At 40.5% G+C, this 20277-nt stretch overlaps 1 protein-coding gene across 4 annotated transcripts in view; it reads right to left on the bottom strand.

The window, feature by feature from the left end:
- Positions 1-20277, bottom strand: part of sdk2b (sidekick cell adhesion molecule 2b) — a 943317-nt gene that overhangs the window by 82809 nt on the left and 840231 nt on the right. The gene's annotated exons all lie outside the window — the stretch shown is intronic.

The following is a 20277-nucleotide window of genomic DNA, read 5'->3' as shown; positions in this document are numbered from 1 at the left end:
GGGCCCTGCTTTCCACCAGCCGTTTAAGTTCAATTGGTTCTGTTTGCTGCACTCCCTTGAAGCCTGCCTGCTTGGCTTACCCATGCTCCCCTTAAACTTACCAGATTCACTGTAAAATGTACGATTCGATTACATCACATCTTCTTTTAAAAAACGTATTGAAAATGTATTAGTGTATTCATGCAATGACTTTTTGACAGACTGAAAAATCTGCTCAAATGAAGTCCTGAAACAACTGATTAGTAGTTTCACTATATTGGAAATTTTAGTCATGGATGTGAGAAATTGAAGGCTATTACTTATAAACAGCTTAATTTTGTTCATATTGCCAGCAAAGAACAAGCCAACTCTGACATCTTTATTTAAAATGCATATAAATATAACTTTTTTCCTATGTTCAACACCACATTTATCTTGAAATATTTTAATTCTTTGAAGGTCCTAGAGACTCAATAGATCTATGTATTTGCAAATAATACTTGCAGCAATTACATGTATTTTTATAAGATATAACTATAATTATTAAAAATGCAAACATCCCAACTGCCCCCTGCTTGATATTAATCCTTTGAAAGCTTTTGGAACCTGAAATGTGCAATATCAGGGTGTGGTCTAGGAACCACCAGCGGAGAGGAGCCAGCAAGTTTGAGATTTCTGTCTTTGTGCAGTATTCTCAAAGCTGGTGGCATATACACTGAGAGAAGTTCAGTGCAAAACTGCTTACATTTCCCCTCAAGTTGCAGACATTTACCCTTTAGAATCATCTGAATAATTTAAGAGTTTTTAGCATCTAATGGAGGGTCTTAAGACAGTAAATTGGTTGAGAAATGTTACATCCTTAAAGGACTTTAATTTAAACAATGGAAAAGGAAAAGAGGGCACAGATCCAATGATGAAATGTACCTTCTGGATTGATGCAAGATGTCTTTTAATATAGAAAGGAACCAATATGTGTAAATGGCTTCTTGGCAGAACAATTTATCGAAGAAGCAGTCCTGGAATCATTTAAGCAATAACCAAATACAGCAGCTGCAGAGATGTAAGACTGGAAAAGCGTTCTTTTTATAAATGAGGTAAACCCAGAGATGAGCAATTTTGTGCATGTTCCTGCAGGTACCAGCAGTTGTTGGAGAATTCACCTTCACATTTTTTGACTTTCTTGACTCCCAAGCATCTATTTTCTAATGTAAAACTCTATCAAATGACATCAACAGGACGGCAAAATTAGTTTTCAGTGCAACTTTCAATCTCAGAGGTCTGGAAAACAGCAGCCTTTTACTTAATCATGAAAACTAGGTTTTACTAACCTTGTTTTTTGTTGAAGCTGTGTTATGTGAAGAGACAATACTAATTGTATTCTTTGACCTCTCTGAGAACAGGCTCTTTACAACCTCAAATATAATTTCAGTTCTACACCGAAAATACTTTGCTCACTGAAGGTCATGGCTAGGGTCACAAACACTCTCAGCTTCCTGGTTACATGATTATTCCAAGTTGCTGCTGCTAAACATCTGCCACATCTCAACTTGCTGATGGCTGTTGGTATTTAGAAGACCAATCAACCTCCTTAACAAAAGGGAGAAACTTACACCTATTTCCACCAAGCCCACAGAGTCAGGAAGAGGGGGCATGGCTTCCCTAATTGCAGATATTCACAGACTACACGCACATCCTTACAGAAACCTCACTGGCTAGGAATCCTACTAGGAAGAATTGGCTGTAAGCCCGGAAAATCTCCAGGACTTCCTTGCCTTTAGAACTTTTTTTTTGCCAGACTGCTATGATCCCAGGAATTGCTTTTCCCATATCCATCAATGGAGCACCCATTCATTCATCAGCAACACTTCCCTATGGAGTTTTGCAGCACTGTATGACCTACGTTAGCAGTTGTTTGCAAAATTTGAACCTGCTATACCAAATGATGTGGAAGTTGACAATGTGCTACTAATCAAATGCATGTTGAAATTAACAATATCAGGTCTATATAGACACAAGAGACTGCAGATGTTGTAAACTGGACCAATGGAGACTGCTGGTAGAATTGAATGGGTTAAGCAGCATCTGTGGGAGGAAAGAAAATGATGATGTTTTGGATTGAAAACCTGCATCAGGACTCAAAGTTCCACTTCTCTTTTAGTGATTCTCTTAAGTGCCGTTAGATTGACCGCTAGTGCTAATTTAATACCAATAATGCATGCAAAGCAATTTCTAGCCATTTTTTTTTAATTAGATGAGTGAGGATGGATTTAATAACATCCCTCATCAACAAGTAGTCTCTGATCTTACTAAGTTCCAGGTTTCAAACTAAAAAATAAAACCCACTTTGCATCACTGTCATAGTTAGCTAAGAAGAAGGGATTTCCTGCATTTATTGGTACCATACCAGTGTAAGAGCACATTGTGAATGTTACTGCTTCAGGAGGTATATCACACCAAACAAAAATTCAATTGTTCTAAAAAAGCAGTATTTTGTCATTATTCAGAGTGATATGTTAAACTGATATCCAAAGCTATCAGATTCAGATTCATAAAAAAGTACAAAAACTATAATGCAAAAATATACAGATGACTGGGAAAGAATTGTTATTAATGGTCTGATTTTAATTAGCTTTCACAATACTATGAGCAGTATTAATTGAATCATCAAAAATACATTCTTAATTTTTATAGGTTTTGGTAAATGACCCAGCAGAGAACTAATTAGCTCAGATTATGTAAACCTTGATTCAATTAACTATTTCGGTTTGAAGTGACATCAGTAGATGATACTACTTTTGCTTGATCTGATTGGCTAACAAGCTGAGATCAGCTTGGCAGAGGAACAGTTTATTGGTTCAGCAGCATTGAAGATTCAACTTCATAGGTGCGAACAATGCATTTCTTTGCTCTAGTGAGAATGTGTGTGTGTGTGCCCTTAACTCCTGGTGGAGTCGTCAGGGTGCCATCATGACAAGCATTTTGCACCGATTTTTTTAGTGATTGCTCATCGTATGGCGTGTCTTGGGCATCTGACAGATCCCATCCCTCTCCAGGTTTTTTTACGAGGCTGAGTTGCTAGCTTGACACTCAACCCAAACACGGATGGACAGCGTGCAAGGGAGCCGGCCGGATTCGAACTTGGGACCTCCAGCGCTGATGCCACTACGCCGCCAGTGAGAATATTAAGGGATAAATCTCAACAAGGTTGCTTGCAAGCAAGAGCATAGAAAATTCAAGCAGTGCAATACCTCTTGAGAAGGTGGTAAGAGGCAACAAATGAGTGGATAGCCAAAGACTTTTTCCCAGGATGGAAATGACTAACACCAGGGCGCATAATGTTTCAGTGATTGGAAGGACATATGGGGGGGGGATGTTAGAGATAAGTTCTTTAAACAGAGAGTAGTGAGTGCATGGAATGGCCTGCCTGGGGTGGTGGCAGAGGCAGATACACTAGGGGCACTTAAGAACCTCTCAGATAGATAGGCATCTGGATGATAGAAAAATGGAGGGCTACCTAGGAGGGAAGACTTAGATTGATCTTAAAGAAAGGTTAAAAGGTCAGCACAGCATAGTGGGCAGAGAGGCCTGTACTGTGCTCTACTGTATGTTCACATGTTTTTTATTTCACCTCCAGAATACACAACATCCTGGTATGATCTGTTGAGTTATTAAAGGATTGATGTATCAGAGCTCATCTGGAGCCATAGCTCAGGGTTTAACATCATTGAGAGAAAAGAGTCGGAAGCAAAAATGTGCTATCAGAATTCATGATCACAGCTTTGACCCAGATGAGTATTTGCCGGAATGAGATTTTTTGTCAGGCACAATTACAAGTTTAAAATGTATTTGGACAGATACATAGATAGAGAAGGTTTTGAGGGATATTGACTAAATGTAGGCAAATAGGACAAGCTTAGGGAGGTAACCAGATCAGATGGACATGTTGTGCAAAAGGGCCTGTTTCCATGCTGTATTACTCAACGTAATGGCAATACAAATTGAAACACTCCCATTTACTAGTAGTTTTCAAGTACTAACTGAATTGTGTCATTTGCAAGAAGCAAGCAAACCATCAAACCCATCATGATGAGCCTCATCTTGAAATAGTGCAGTCGTCCTCCTCCTCTTCAGAGTTCAGAGTACAAAGTACATTTATTATCAAAGTAGGTATACATTATACATCCTTGGGATTTGTCTCCTTACAGGCAGCCACAAGACGAAGAAACCCAGCAGAACCCATTAAAGCAGAAGAAAACCTAATGTGCAGAGAGAAGAAAAAAATCTATAGTGCAAATAATAAAAGTAAGCAAATGGCTTCAGGACTGAAGTTCACAAAAAGTGAATCAACAGCCAGTTATCACTGCAGCCGATTCAGAAGCCTGTTAGCTGCAGGCCACAGCCTCAGCCCAGTGCAGAGACGAGTAAACCTCATGCAGCAGTGAGCTAAACTGGCCCATCTCTTGCATACAGCCCTGATGTCCTGATCTTTTCAATCTTGCCTGGTGCTTAAATCAGCCAGTCATTGCTTGCTCTCAGACCTGAGGTATGCTCTCGGGCTTGAGCCCTTCAGGCTTGAGCCCTGCGGCTTTGATTCGACCAATACCAGACCTTTCAAATTTGGCTTGGCGCTTAAATCAATCAAATCTAGGGTCCTTCCTCTCGGCCTCACCTCAGTTCTGCTGCATCAAATTGCCTCCGAGTCCTTGCCAGGCAACAACTGTCCTGCAACTTTACGCCTTCAGTTCCCACTGTAAAATTGAAATGTCATACAGGCAGTTCAAAAGCTCAACTGTACAGAAAAGGAAAAGCTTTCACTTACAGTATATTTATAGCTACTGACCTGTCTCCACTTCCCTTGCTGACTTTGTAATCTGGGTGAAAATATGTATGGGATTTTAATTTCATAAAGGGATCATTACCTGTTCCACCTGCTTTCAAAGAACACCTCTGCCACGAGCAATGAGAAAAGTGGCCTGGTAGAAGAGGACAGGATGCTGCACTTTAAAGAGCCCCAGTCTAATCCTTGCTTCCCAAAAAAGGATCAAATACTTTCTTCTTCCAATCAATGCCTAATAATTTCTGCCAGAAAGTGCATAAACACAAGAAATGAATATGGCTAGAAATGTGTTTAGCTTTCATGCTCACTGTTCAACCTTTTCCAAACATTCTCTTTCTGGCTGTACATGGGAAAGTTAATGCTCATGGAATCATATTCTGGCAGCAGAGGAAAGATGACTAAAATTATGAAAGGGCAAAATTAAATTTTGAGGATAGATAACGTCCGTTCCTTTGAAAGAGAAACACAAAGGAAGCTTGGTAAGATTGAAAGCCTCTGTTGAATTTCCAGCACAATGGGAAGACTGATGTATGACCTGCTGCTGAGAGATGAAGAAAACCTGTGACTTCCATGTTGACCAAAAATAATCACAAGCACTTTCAGCAGTGCGCTAATATTTATTTAGTATGCATTTTTTACATTGCATCTATAGCTTTAATCTATTTGTGATGCTGTAAATTTTCCTTTCAGAACCCTCAGATTATGAACATATTCTAAGATAATTCCAATATCAATATCTTATCCAGGTTGAAGAAGAGGGCGGGGAACATCATAAAGGACTCCTTCCATCCTGCGCACGGACTGTTTGAACTGCTTCCGTCTGGTAGGCGCTTCAGATCCCTCCAGACTAAGACTAATAGGCACTGGAGAAGTTTTTTCCCTACTGCGGTCACTTTGCTGAACAGTTAACTGCCGGTTTGGATTACACTACCTGTATTTATAATCTATATTTTCATTTATATTTATCATTATTATTGTTATGAGCAGAGAGACAACATCTGCCAGAAGTAAATTCCTTGTATGTGCACAGGTACTTGGCGATTAAAGTCTGATTCTGATTCTGTTAAGATACTGCAGTAAACATACGCCACAGCTAAGACCACTATTACAGAGATACTTCAGGTGCAGAGATCTATTGATAGGAGTCTGATAAAGGCTCATTGACTCAGTTTTTCTCTTCACAGATGCTGCCAGAACTGCTAAATGCTTCGACATTCTCAGTTTTGGATGTCCAACATCTTTTATTATAAAAGTCCCTGATCTGAATACATAGAGTCTTTGAACATTTATGCTCAAATATATCACGAATTCTATATTATTCAAAACTATTCTGTAAATTTAGCATCAATTAATCAATACGTAAATGTTTGAGGCAATGATTTCAACTGAAGTTACAAATTCTGCATGGGTGTTTGACATTAAAAAGGTATAAATGTTGGCAGTAACTCATTTATCAGACCAAAGTCAATGAACAGAGGCTCATGAGAATATAACCTCAACAACTTGTGTGGGAAACTCATTGCCAAGTTAGTAACTGACACTTTCAATATATTTTCCTTTCTTTTTGTTTTGATTTTAATTTCATAAATCAATAATTCCTTACTTGGTTTACTTACTAAATATTTATTTCATTGGATTATTCACTAATTTGAAATGGAATCTTCTATATTGAGCATTATTCAAAATAAGTGAAAATATACAGACTATTTCAGCAAGAAATGGCATGCTTAAACCCTGCAGATTACATATATAGTTGTTCTCAAACAGGGTAGCATGAAGCATATTCAGATATTACATAGAAAGGTCACAATGGTCCTTCAGCAAGCTGTTGATCTGCTCTTAGAACTTGAAATAGGAGACAGAAGATAAGGCGCAGAATATAAAAACAAGGAGGTTAATCTCTTCTGTTATTAACACTGGTTAGACCAGAAGACAAAGGAGCAGAATTAGACATTCAGTCCACTAAGTCTGCTTTGCCATTCCATCTTGGCTGATTTATTAACCCTCTCAACACCATGCTCCTGCCTTCTCCCCTTTAACTTTTGACACCCTTATTAATCAAGAATCCACCAATGTCCGCTCTACATATAGTCAATAAGTTGGCTTCCAAAGCCATTGATGGCAATAAAAGGCACAGATTTACCACCCTCTTGCTACAGAAATTCCTTTTCAGCTCTATTCTAAAATGACATCCCTCCATTCTGAGGCTCTGCCCAATAATCCTCAACCCCCTCACTATAAGTACCATCATCTCTACAACCACTCTATCTAGGCCTTTCAATATTCAGTAAGTTTTAACGAGATCCTTCCTCATTCTTCTAAATTCCAACAGGTACAGTCCCAGAGCCATCAAATAGTCCTCATAACTTAAGGGTTTGGGTACTGTCGTGGTTTCTCGTGCCTTACAAACGACCAGGAGATGCAGAATATTCTTCAAGAAGTATTAAACTTTAATTTGCAAATCAAAGCTGAGACAGTCATTGAGCTGGTCGCTGATTGCCCCCCCGCCCTCCCCCCATCCTTCCTTGTACATAGCATTTTTTATAGCAATCTCCTGGTTTAGTTGTATTAGCATATCCAATCGGTCTACAGTTGCGTATCAGAAGTACATCTGCCACTATTGTTTCTAGCCATTGACTTAATCATGTTCTAATCTACATCTCTTAGCTACCTCTCATTAACACACCATTGTCTTGTACATTCTTAAGATTTCATTCTCTAGCAAATAGCAAGTTCAAAGCTGACTACATAGTTTTGGTTAGCAAACAATGCAACTTTTATACTCCAATAGTACCACATCCAATTCTGGCCATATATTTTCAGGAAAGATGTGAAAAATCACAGAGTAGATGCCAGGAAAGACTCACTTGAATAGTTCCGAGGTGGGAGGGGATATACTTGCAAGATTAGATTGAAGGAACTGGTGTTGTTTTCTGCTGAGCAAAGAAGATTTAGAGAAGATGAAAATAAAAAAAATTGTAACTGCTTATCAACTGTCACATTTTGAACATGTGGTAATTAACTATATATATATATACACACAACCTGTTCACAGGAACTCTACATATGAACACTCAAGGTCCAGATCTAACACAGGTTGCAACAGTGCTAACTGCTACACCTCCGTGCTATTTATTATTGTTGCAAAGAACATTCCATGTAGTTATGCAGATATTCATGTCTACACGGATTCTTTTGGAAGGGTTGATAGGAGATGTTTAGCTAGTACTGGGACAACACTGGTCAGCGGTAGCATGTGAGTCAATTCATTCTTAGCTTCTGTGCTTGTATATTGCACTGTACCTGAGTGCCAAGTGGATTCAGCATTAAAATCTGAGTGATTGGGTGCATTTTACACCTGGTTTATGTCCGAGATGGCTGGTACATCGTGCAACTTCCACCACTTTTATAAAGGCGAATGCAAGCAAGTGGTTTAGTGTCTTTTTAAACACAAGAGATTCTGCAGACGCTGCAACACACACATAATGTTGGAGGAATTATTTTGTTTATTTTTAATTAACCTCGCTCACTTAAATGCAAATGTTTTATACTTTTTATTTTACACAATTTAAATTAATTTGAACAGTTTGTATATATGAGAGACATCTAAAGTTGTTCAAGGACTTTTAAAAGCAGTCAACTGTTGAAAGGTCTTTGTTAAGTTCATGGAACAGCCTCAGGTCAACAAACCTCATTGCCTGAGGTTTAGCTGCTGCCTGCAGAGTGCTCCACCTTATAGCAGCCAGGCTTTGAAGATGATTATGTCTCATCATAATCAGGCTTTGAAGATGATTATCCCATGAGACCTCAAAGACATAATAGATTTAGACAGCATTTTATCTGCTACAAAAAAATGCAAACAGTTAAGTGGGCAAACATAATAGTTGTTCTATTTATTTTTATTTAGAGATACAGACGCTTCTAGTCCGACGAGCTACACCATCCAGCTACCCATCTATTTAACTCTTGCTTAATCACAGGACTACTTACCATGACCAATTAACCTACTAACCAGTATGCCTTTGTACCTTGGGAGGAAACCAGAACAGTCAGAGGAAATTTAAATGCTCACGGGAAGGATGTACAAATTTCTTGCAGTGACGTTGGAATTAAACTCCAATTTCCAACACACCATGCTGCAATGGTGTCACACCAACAGCCATGCTACTGTGGCATTTTATACATGGTCAGGTTCCACAAACTGCATTATTATTTAGGACAGCACAGGCTTAATTAAAATAACAGAGCTTTATGAGTTTTTATGTTCTTTAGGGTGAAATATCTTTGCTTATTCTTCACATACTTAAATCAGTCAAACTCTAGCAAGCTGTCCACTGGTTGAAAAGAAGGAGCCTTTGACAGAGTAAAAGGCATGAAGGTGTTTCCTCTGGGGGGGGGGCGGGGGGGGGGTCTCAAAATACTGGGAGGATTTATTTTCTCAACTGGTTGTGAACCTTGGGACACTCATCTCCAGAAAGTCAGGCATCCCACGTCTCCTAGAAGTTCCAGGAGTCTCCCGCATATTGATAGCAGCTCTCTGATGCTCACAAATTATATACAATATCCTGGAAATCGACTTTTTTGAGAGGGAGAGGGGGAGGTAGAGGAAGAGTGAGAGCAAGAGGGAGCATCCTGATTGGTCTCTCTTCGTGCTAAGTAGACCTATCAGTTTTCTCTGTGGGCGGGCTTTACAGTCGACCTCAAAATAATGACAGTGTCGCTTGCTGCACTGTTTGCAACAGTGACTTTTCTATTGCCCATGGTGGGTTAAAATGTAAAAGACATGTTGAGGTGAGTTTAACAGGTGTCATTCGTTCATTTAAACTAGCTGGCTGGCTGCTGAGGAGCTACTCTATCGACGTCCTACGTGATGAGGCCAAACTCCCTGTAGACTTGCTTAAAGTTGTAATAGAATAAAAAAACGACTTCATGATAATATAAGTACATTTTTTAATGTCACATTTTCTGCATATACCCAGCTTGGTTTACAGATTAGACAAAACCACTAAACAAAGTATTACTTACACACTTGGAGGTCGACAGGGGGGGGGGGGGGAAGGATATGGGGTTTGCAGGGGGTGGGGGTGCTACCTCCCTGAAATGAGTTTTTGCAGGGTGGGATGTTTGGAAAGTTGAGGATGCAAAGTCATTAAATATATTCATGAATGAGGTAAATTGATTTTTGAACTTCAGCAGAATCAAGAGTTATGAGGTCAGGATATGAAATTGGAGCTGAGATCAAAGATCTTATCAAATAGTGGAGTGGGCTCCAGCCTAAGGCCTAAGGCCTACTGCTGCTCCCCTCTCTCGTATTCTTTGTGAGTTGAATCATCTGGCATAACATTGGACTAAATGTGTCAGAAAGTTTCCAAAAGTTATTCCAGTTATGGGCAGATCTCAGAGCTTGGCACCATACTTGATGCCAGAGAGGGGAAGAAAATACTTGGATTTACTCCTGTTCACTTCCTAATGATTCTTGTTGGATTGTGCAAGCGGACAAAACTAGGATCCACAACACATTCTCTGGCCAAACAGCTAACTCTCACTGTGGAGACTCTCACAGGAAGGGCTGGTTGAAAGAAACAGCAGAATGTTGTTAGTTGCCCAAGAATTGCACTTCAGTCACAGCCATGATTTATTTACAATTTGTTTATCTAAAGAATTATTTTCCAAATTAAAATACAGTTGAAGGAAAACCACAGTCAGTTTTATTGATTCACACTGTAAATAGATATCTATCAATGGAAGTGGAATTAACAATAACACAGAAAGGAACACAAAATGAAATCAGCCATATCTCTCAGGCTGCTAAGCTGCTTCTCACCACTAAGTTCAGCTGTACAAGTGAGCAGAGTCTAAGCATCTGTTCACAAGAAGTAAAATCAGAGAATTTACTGCTTTAAGTTTTGAAATGAGATCTTTTAAACAAATCCATTGATAATTGACTTTTCCTTCAAATGACATTATAAAAAAGAATGACCTGCAAACACAGTGCCAGGAAAATATTTCTTAACTTGAAGTCTTGGAGTAAACACTTAGAATATTGTTAGTAAAAGGAAGGCAGAAATCACGTTCTTAACCCACATCAATGTTCATACTGATATCCCACATCAATAGGAAGACTAAACCACACCCAGATCCTGAAACTGGTTCCAGCCACACACCTAGTCTTCATATTCCCAACTGTTAGTTCTGACAGTCCGTCACCGGCCATCAGCAACAACAGAACTATTGCCACAAGAAGCTCAATGTCATAGCTCTCGAGCTCTCATAAAGGACTTCTCTTTGAGGTAGCATCTCATGGTCAAGGTTATTGGAGCTACATCATACCACAGCTCATGGTTGCCCTATGATCTACCATAGCTGGCACCTGAAAGACACTTTTGGCTACTCTACTAGGAAAAATCTGTACTGGATCAATAAGAACAAAAACTCACCAATCACAAACATAAGGCTTTGCTGGATTGGAATTTCTATCCTTATTCAAAGGACTACGTGTCAAAGGTCATAGGATGAAGGGTGAAATATTTATGGGGAACATGAGGGCGAGCTTTACACACGCCTGAGGACAGAGGCCAGCAGAAAACCTTTCACCTAAGGAATGGGTGTTGGATGGAGCAAGCACAGGAAACTCAGCAACTTACAGATAGGAGTCCAGAAGCAATTTACTAGGATGTTGCCTGAATTGGAGGGCTTTAGTGATAGCGGAAAGATTAGGCAGGCCATACTTAGAGAAGGAGGCTGAGGGGTGACCTGACAGAAGCATGTAAGATGATGAGAAGGGAATTGAGTAAATTCTTTTTACACAGAGACTGGTTGATTTCTGGAATGTGCTGCCAGAGGAAGTGATGAGATCAGATAAAATTATTACGCTTAAGAGTCATTTGGACACACACTTAAACAGACAAAGCATATAAGGATACAACCTTAATGAGGGGAAATGTGATTAGATCAGAGGAGCAAAAATTTGGCGAGGGCATGTAAGACTGAAGGGTCCGTTTTTGTGTTGTACAACTCCATGACGAGGATATGTGTGGGTTCTTCTCTGTTAAAAAAAACTTTAAGGATTAAGCACACCACTGAGAGGGGAAAACTGAGATCAGCAAATTTGCGGATGACACCAACATTGGGGTGTAGTCAACAGTGAGGAAAGCTATCAAAGTTTGCAGCGGGAATTGGACCAGCTAGAAAAATGGACGGAAAAATGGCATATGAAATTTAATGCAGATAGGTGTGAGTACAGGAGTTGGGATGTTATGCTGATGTTGTATCAGACCAAATAAGATGTTGGTGAGACAAAATTTGGAGTATTTTGTGCACTTCTGGTCACCTACTTACAGGAAAGATGTCAATGAGATTGAAAGAGTAGAGAGAAATTTTACAAGGATGCTTTTGAGACTTGAAGAACTGAGTTGAGTAAGTTAGGACTTTATTCCCTGGAGATTTGATAGAGATATGCACAATTATGAAGGGTATAGATAAGTTAAATGCAAGCAACCTTTTTCCATCGCCGCTGGGTGAGATTACAAGAGGTCATGGGTTAAGGGTGAAAGGTGGAATATTTAATTGTGAATGAGCTTCCAGCGGAGGTGGTGAATGCGGGTTCAATTGCAACCTTTAAGGTAAGCTTGGGTAAGTATACGGATGGGATGGGTATGGAGGCTTATGGTCCGGGTGTGGGTCGATGAAGCTAAACAGAATAGCAATTTGGCAGGGACCAGATAGGCCGAAGGACCTGATTCTGTGCTGTAATACTCTATAACTGAGGTGAACTCATCATGGATGGGCAAGGACTCACGATGCCCTATTTGGAACACTTTGAAGACATTCCCTACATAACTCTTTCCTTGACATGAGTGTCCTGGATTCTGTCCCACAGCAACTCTGGAAAACGCAGACTATGGCCCATATCTTGGTGGTCTACCTCGGCAAAAGCAGATATTAATGAAATATAAACTGCAACACCCCCCCACCCCACCATCAATGCACTAGCACAGCCTTAACTGAATGGGAAAAAGGATACTTGGCAATCAAGACCACAGACGAGGAACAAAAATCCTCCTCTACTGACTAACTATCATCTATGTTCCTGTGATCTGGACTATTTACAGGCATCGCAAGGCACTGGAAACGTGCCACCAACATTGTCTCTGCAAACTCCAAATTCACTGCAAGGGTCTCTGACCCAATGTCAGCTTCCTTTCCCAGGCTAATGTCCTTGGCAGTCAGTTCCTACCTGCTCCCACTCAGCTACAATGGGCCAGCCACGTCATTCACAAACTAACACTTAAGTAGTATACCCTCCATTCCCAGCTCTGTTACATGAGGAAACTACCAGGCAGATGGAGAAAGAGATTCAAAATATGCTAAAGAGAAAAGTAAAGTTTGCTTATTTGTCACAAGCACATCAAAATGTACAGTAATATGCTTTGTTTGAGTCAATGACCAACACAGACCGAGACGTGCCTGCAAATGTTGTCAAATGATGCAAAATTACAATAGATTAGAATTGAGCTGGAGATAAACTGAAATGCTAATTTGACAGACATGTAAGATAATTTACTTTTGAGTACTTAAAGTAAACAAAGATCAAAGTAAGTTTATTATCAAGTACATTTATGTCACCATATGCAACCCTGAGATTCATTTTCTTGCAAGTATTGACAGTAAATACAAAGGAACACAATAGCATCAATGGAAAACTGCACACAAGATGGACAATCAATGTGCAAAATACAACAAACTTTGCAAATACATAAAGAAAACAAAGTAAATAATAATAACTAAATAAACAATAAATATCAAGAACATGAGATGAAAAATCCTTGAAAGTAAGTCCACTTTCAAATGAGTAGGTTGTGGGAACAGTTCAATTTTGAGGTGACTGGAGTTATTTCCTCTGGATCCAGAGCCTGATGGTTGAGGGGTAATAACTTCGAGACATCTTTAGCACCTTCTTGGAACAGTCCACTGTCCCTTAAGGCTTCGAGGCAGACACCATCACTCCGGTACCCAAGTGGGTAACAGTACCTTGCCCTGACTATCATCCAGTGGCATTGAGCTCAACAATAATGAAGTGCTCTGAGTGGCTGGTTATGGATCACATTAAATCTCATCATCCTGATACATTGGACCCTCTCTTGTTCGCTGATCACTCCTATTGGTTCACTGATGATGCCACAGCCTCTATACTCCACTCTGTCCTGTCCCACCTGGAAAATGGTGCCTCATATACCAGGATGCTTTTTTTTAATCAACTTCAGCTCAGTGTTCAACATGATCACCCCTCAGAATTGGTTGGTAAAATGTCCTTGTTGGGTCTCAATGGCCTCTTGCTGTAACTGGATCTTGGATTTCTTGGCAGAAAGGCCACAATCAGTCCTTGTAGGCAGACACAGCTCTAGCTCCATCACACTGAGTGACGGCGCTCCCCAGGGCTGACGCACGACATGCACTGCTAAATCCAGTTCAAACCGAATCATCAAGTTTGCTTATGACACAACAATGTTTGGCCTCATCAACGACGTTGAGACGGTGTGCAGAGAGGAGGCACAGCAGCTGGTAGAACAGTGCAAGCACAACAACTCGTGTCTCAGTGTGGACAAGACCACGAAGATAATGGTAGTCCAGGCTGACCACTCCTCACTGGACATCGTGGAGAGAGTTAGGAGCACCAAGTTTCCGGGCGTGCACATAACAGACAAACTCATCTGGTTTCTGTACATCACCTCTTCGGTCAAGAGATCGTAGTAGCATCTCCATTTCCAGAAGAGACTGTGGTGAGTGAGGCTCTTCTCTTCCTTTCAAACCAATTCTTACAGAGATGACATTGAAGGTGTCCTGACCAGCTGCATCACTGTCTGGTACAGGAAACGCAAGGCCTCTGACCTCAAGTCCCTTCAAAGGATTGTAAGAACTACTGAGAGAATTATAGGGGTCTCTCTTCCATCCCTCAGAGATATTTCTCAGGAGCACTGCGTATGCAGGGAGCTTAGCATTGTCAATGATTCCTCCTATCCATCCAACATATCTTTGACTCCTACCAACAGGCAGGAGGTAGGACAAGGACTGTTATGCGAAATCGCTTCTTTCCTCCAGGCTGTAAGACTACTGAACTCTCTGCCACCACCCAGGTCTCATCACGCATGAAGCGCCTGTTTACTTTGTAAATTATGTCACAAATACACCTTATTGCTTGTTAATTTACCAGAGGTACAGGTAATATTACTTGCTGTGTTATGTATGTGAGTTAAATGTACTGATGTTGGAAAATGGTGGAACTGTTCAGCTCATCTTGCAACAAAGTGAACTAATATTTTGGTCCCTGCAGATGAAGCTAGGCTCCCATTTACCATCTGCACCATTGGGTCAGGTTGAAAGAACTGAACAAGCATCCTGCTCCTGATAACTTTGTAGGGTTTTGTTTACCAAGCAGAATCAGAATCAAGTTCAGTATCACTGGTATACGTCATGAAATGTGTTGTTTTGTGGCAGCAGTACATTGCAATACATAATAATAAAAACTATAAATTACAATAAGAATTAAATATAAAAAATTAGGTTAAATAAGTAGTGCAAAATGGGAAGGAAAAATAGTGAGGTAGTGTTTATGGATTCATTGTCCGTTCAAAAATCTGGAAGAGAGGAAGAAGGTATTCCTGAAATATTGAGTGTGTGTCTTCAGGCTCCTGCTCCTCTCCTCCTTGATCATGGCAATGAGAATAAAGCACGTCCTGGGTGATGGGGAAACTTAATGACGGATGCCATCTTTTTGAGGCATAACCTTTTGAAGGTGTCCTCAATGCTGGGGAGGCTAGTGCCCATAATGGATCTAGCTGAGTTTAGAAATTTCTGCAGCTTTTCTGATCCTGTGCAGTGCCCCTTCCATACCAGATGGTGATGAAACCAGTTAGAATGCTCTCCTTTGTACATCAGTATAAATTTGCGAGTGTCTTTGGTGACATACCAAGTGTCCTCACACTCAATATTATGAGACTGATGCAATGACTGCCTGCAGTTGAACAGTCTGTCTAAATGCACTCCAAAGCTTATACATAAATAATGGGTATTTGTACAAGCTATTAGTCGTTAACATAATCGATGGCTGGTGGCAGGGTGGAAATACGTCTCTATCCAAGGAGGTGCAAAACACTCCCTCCCTCCGCTAGCCTGCAGATCACCCTTGGGCCAAGTGTAGTACCTGCTTAGCCCCCCGATCAGGGTCGCTTGAAGCCACAGGAGCAGATGGTGGATGTCACAAGTCCTGGTTATGTGACCACAGAGCCCAGGCAGACAATCTCTGAAGAGTATTGATAATGTTTGGGGTCACATATCTTGTAAAGACACTGCTCAGAAGAAGGCAATGGCAAACCACTTCTGCAGAAACATTTGCCAAGAACAATCCTGGTCATGGATAGGAAGACCATGATCGCCCATATCATTAGACAAGGTGAATAATGATGAGGAGGATAATTGACGATACAAAGGTTGAAAGTTTTCAGGAGAAAACTGTTTACAATATACATTAATGATTTAGATGAAGGGATTAAAAGTAACATTAGCTGATTTGCTGATGACACACAGCTGGGTGGCAGTGTGAAATGTCAGGAGGATGTTATGAGAATGCAGGGTGACTTGGACAGGTTGGGTGAGTGGGCAAATGTATGGCAGATGCAGTTTAATGAGGATAAATGTGAGGTTATCCACTTTGGTGGCAAGAACAGGAAGGCAGATTACTATCTAAATGGAGTCAAGTTAGGAAAAGGGGAAGTACAACGAGATCTAGGTGTTCTTGTACATCAGTCAATGAAAGCAAGCATGCAGGTACAGCAGGCAGTGAAAAAAGCTAATGGCATGCTGACTTTTATAACAAGAGGAATTGAGTATAGGAGTAAAGAGGTCCTTCTGCAGCTGTACAGGGCCCTGGTGAGACCACACCTGGAGTATTGTGTGCAGTTCTGGTCTCTAAATTTGAGGAAGGACATTCTTGCTATTGAGGGAGTGCAGCGCAGGTTCACAAGGTTAATTCCCAGAATGGCGGGACTGTCATATGTTGAAAGATTGGAGCGACTGGGCTTGTATACACTGGAATTTAGAAGAATGAGAGGGGATCTGATTGAAACATATAAGATTATTAAGGGATTGGACACACTGGAGGCAGGAAGCATGTTCCCGCTGATGGGTGAGTCCAGAACTAGAGGCCACAGTTTAAGAATAAGGGGTAGGCCATTTAGAACAGAGATGCGGAAAAACTTTTTCACCCAGTGGTGGATATGTGGAATGCTCTGCGCCAGAAGGCAGTGGAGGCCAAGTCTCTGGATGCATTCAAGAGAGAGTTAGATAGAGCTCTTATAGATAGCAGGGTCAAGGGATATGGGGAGAGGGCAGGAACGGGGTACTGATTGTGTATGATCAGCCATGATCACAGTAAATGGCAGTGCTGGCTAGAAGGGCCGAATGGCCTACTCCTGCACCTACTGTCTATTGTCTATTGAGACAAAGAAAATTGAAGAAACTGATAAGAAGAAAAATGTGAAATGTAGTGTAGCCATATATTGCAATATGCTGATTATTTTACCTGATAGGATTATTTCGGTGCTGGATTTGCTTTCAAAACCTTTTTGAGAAATTATGGTGCAGAAATTTTATGCCTTGCCTTTGACACTCAGCAAACATTCAAGGCTGTTTAGTATGTTCACTTATAGGTCTGCAATCATAGATCCACATACCATTTGCCTTCTACTTTATTTTTAAAAATTAAAAAAAAATCATGTGATGTTTTCTAGATGTGACTGAGTCACATTTCAGAGGTGCCAAGTTCACACCATGCATTGGGCTGTTGGCTGAAAATAACACTCATGAATATGATTATCTCCTTGACTAGTTCTGCAGGGAATATAAATATAATTACAGTACTATTGCTCATAGATAATCCATTTTTGGCTTACAAAGATTCATTTCCTTCGGTCTTAAATGTTTTCATTTCAAAGGGATTTCCGTAATCTATCAACTTTCCATTACATCAGGTTAAGGCTCATCCCTGTTATTATAACATGGAACTGCTAATTGAGTTCTTGATTGTTATGCAGGATAAATTCTAACTCAGACACGGAAAGGATGGGGAAATTCAAAAAAAATAGGAATCACTCTGATCTTGAGAATTTTATGCCATGCTTAAAGTTATTGTCTATAGATTATTCCACTGCAAAGTACCAGAGGTTGGGGGCCTGTCCTTGGGTTGGAGGGTGGGAAAGGGACTTTTCTGCTGTTTTGTTGTTATTGTATTTTGGCTGCATGTTGTTCTGGTTAACATTACTGGCACGCTATGTTGGTGCAGGAATGTGTGGTGACACTTGCAGACTACCCCCAGCACTTCCTTAGGCTGTGCCGGTTGTTAACTCAAATGACTCATTTCAGTGTATGGTTCGATGTACATAAATAAATATTGTGATCTGATAACTTTGATAAATAAATCCTTCATGATTTACTGCTAAACTCACTCCGATGGCTTAGTGAGCTTACATTTATTCTGTAATCTCACTAAGCCACTGGAAAGCCACAAAGTAAATATTAATTACTGGATAGTGAAAGATTTCTAAAGTCCCCTTCATCCTTGGCATATGGGCACCAGAACAATATCAAAGCTCAATAGCGTTTGATAATTATATATGTGAAGGTTTTATGTACCAAAATAGCACTCTTGTTGTAGGATTCTGTCAGTATTTTGCTTTTGTTTTTTAGGTTGGCTCAGTGCCTGACATAGTTGCAATGCAGAGCTCAACTAAATTGCGCAATCTTGGCCACGAGTGTTTAACAAGGCACCAAGCAGTGCACTGTAGATGTCTAATTATCTTCAATTTTTCAACCTTTAGTAATAATTGTTGATTTACTATTTGACCACAGGGACTGAATCTGATCTTGTGTATTCACTATCCAATGTCCAAGTGCCAATGGTTAATAACCTGGAGTGAAAATAAAACTCCTCGTTTAACTTGTACTGTCGAACTTTCAGAACCAGAACTAATTGCTTTATCGGCTAGCGTCTTGCTTTAAATCTGTTATCTCAGCTCAAATGAAGTAAAGCAACTGGAGATTATTGGTCCACACAATTTAACTGCTGAAGTATCAGAGCAGATCAAAACACAAGCTTACTTTTAGCAGACAAACGGCTGATGTAGTGTCCTGGTGATGCACCCTGACCCAAGATATTGTCTATCCATTTCCCTCCTTAGAGACTACAGTACACCAACAAATCCTTATACCAAACTCACTGCCTGACCTGCTGAGTTCAACGTATAAAATTCTAAAGGGATTGGACAGGCTAGATGCAGGAAGATTGTTTCCGATGTTGGGGAAGTCCAGAACGAGGGGTCACTGTTTAAGGATAAAGGGGAAGCCTTTTAGGACCAAGATGAGGAAAAACTTCTTCACACAGAGAGTGGTGAATCTGTGGAATTCTCTGCCACAGGAAACAGTTGAGACTGGTTCATTGGCTATATTTAAGAGGAAGTTAGATATGGCCCTTGTGGCTAAAGGGATCAGGGGGTATGGAGAGAAAGCAGGTACAGGGTTCTGAGTTGGATGATCAGCCATGATCATACTGAATGGCGGTGCAGGCTTGAAGGGCTGAATGGCCTACTCCTGCACCTATTTTCTATGTTTTAGTACGTTACTCCAGCTTTCCAGTATCTGTGGCCTCTCTTGTGACTCCATTTCACAATTCAAGTTTCAAGTACATTTATTATCAAAAAATGTATGAATCATACAACCTTGAGATTTGCTTGCTCAGAGGTAGCCACAAAGTAAGGATCCCAAAAGAAACCAATTAAAGAAAAAAATAAAAATAAAAATAAAAGACCGACACTCGATGTGCAAGAGAAAGAAAGAAAAAAATACAGATCATGCAAACAATTGAAGCGAAAAACAGCATTCTGAAGCAATATTGAGTCCTCAGATTTGAACCCCAGTGAAGACCCAAGGCCTCGCTTATCAGTTCATCATACTAGTGGGCATGGAGCACAGCATGGGGCAGTCTTCATAGCCTCAGCGCCGTGGAAATGACCATTGTGGAGAACAAGCAAAATCAGCTCTCGCCCCAACCGACACCCTGACTTTTCAGTCCATTTGGGCCGCTGTTTGAGTTGACCAAACAACGGAACAGTGAACGACTCCGGTGCCCTGAAGACCGGCGTAGAGGTCGCGGAGAGTGAGCAGAATTGCCTCTGATCTTGGCCAGCATTTAAACTGTCTAAATAGCGAATCACATTTCACACTAGGACCCTGGCACCGCTGCAGCGAATGGTTCCGGGCCTAGGCCATGCTGCCCAGCAACATGCTCCAGGTCCAGATTTCATCACCCAACCCAAAGCCACTTTTAACAGGCAAATTCTGAGTTCTTCAAACTAGTATGACCATTTAGATGAGAGAAATTTGAAGAGGTGCATTGTTGCTTTTATGCAAAT

Source organism: Hypanus sabinus, chromosome 23, assembly GCF_030144855.1.
Source record: "Hypanus sabinus isolate sHypSab1 chromosome 23, sHypSab1.hap1, whole genome shotgun sequence".
NCBI classification, from domain to species: Eukaryota; Metazoa; Chordata; class Chondrichthyes; order Myliobatiformes; family Dasyatidae; genus Hypanus; species Hypanus sabinus.
Note: the sequence above shows the minus strand (reverse complement) of the source record. Positions and strands in the feature narration are given on the sequence as shown.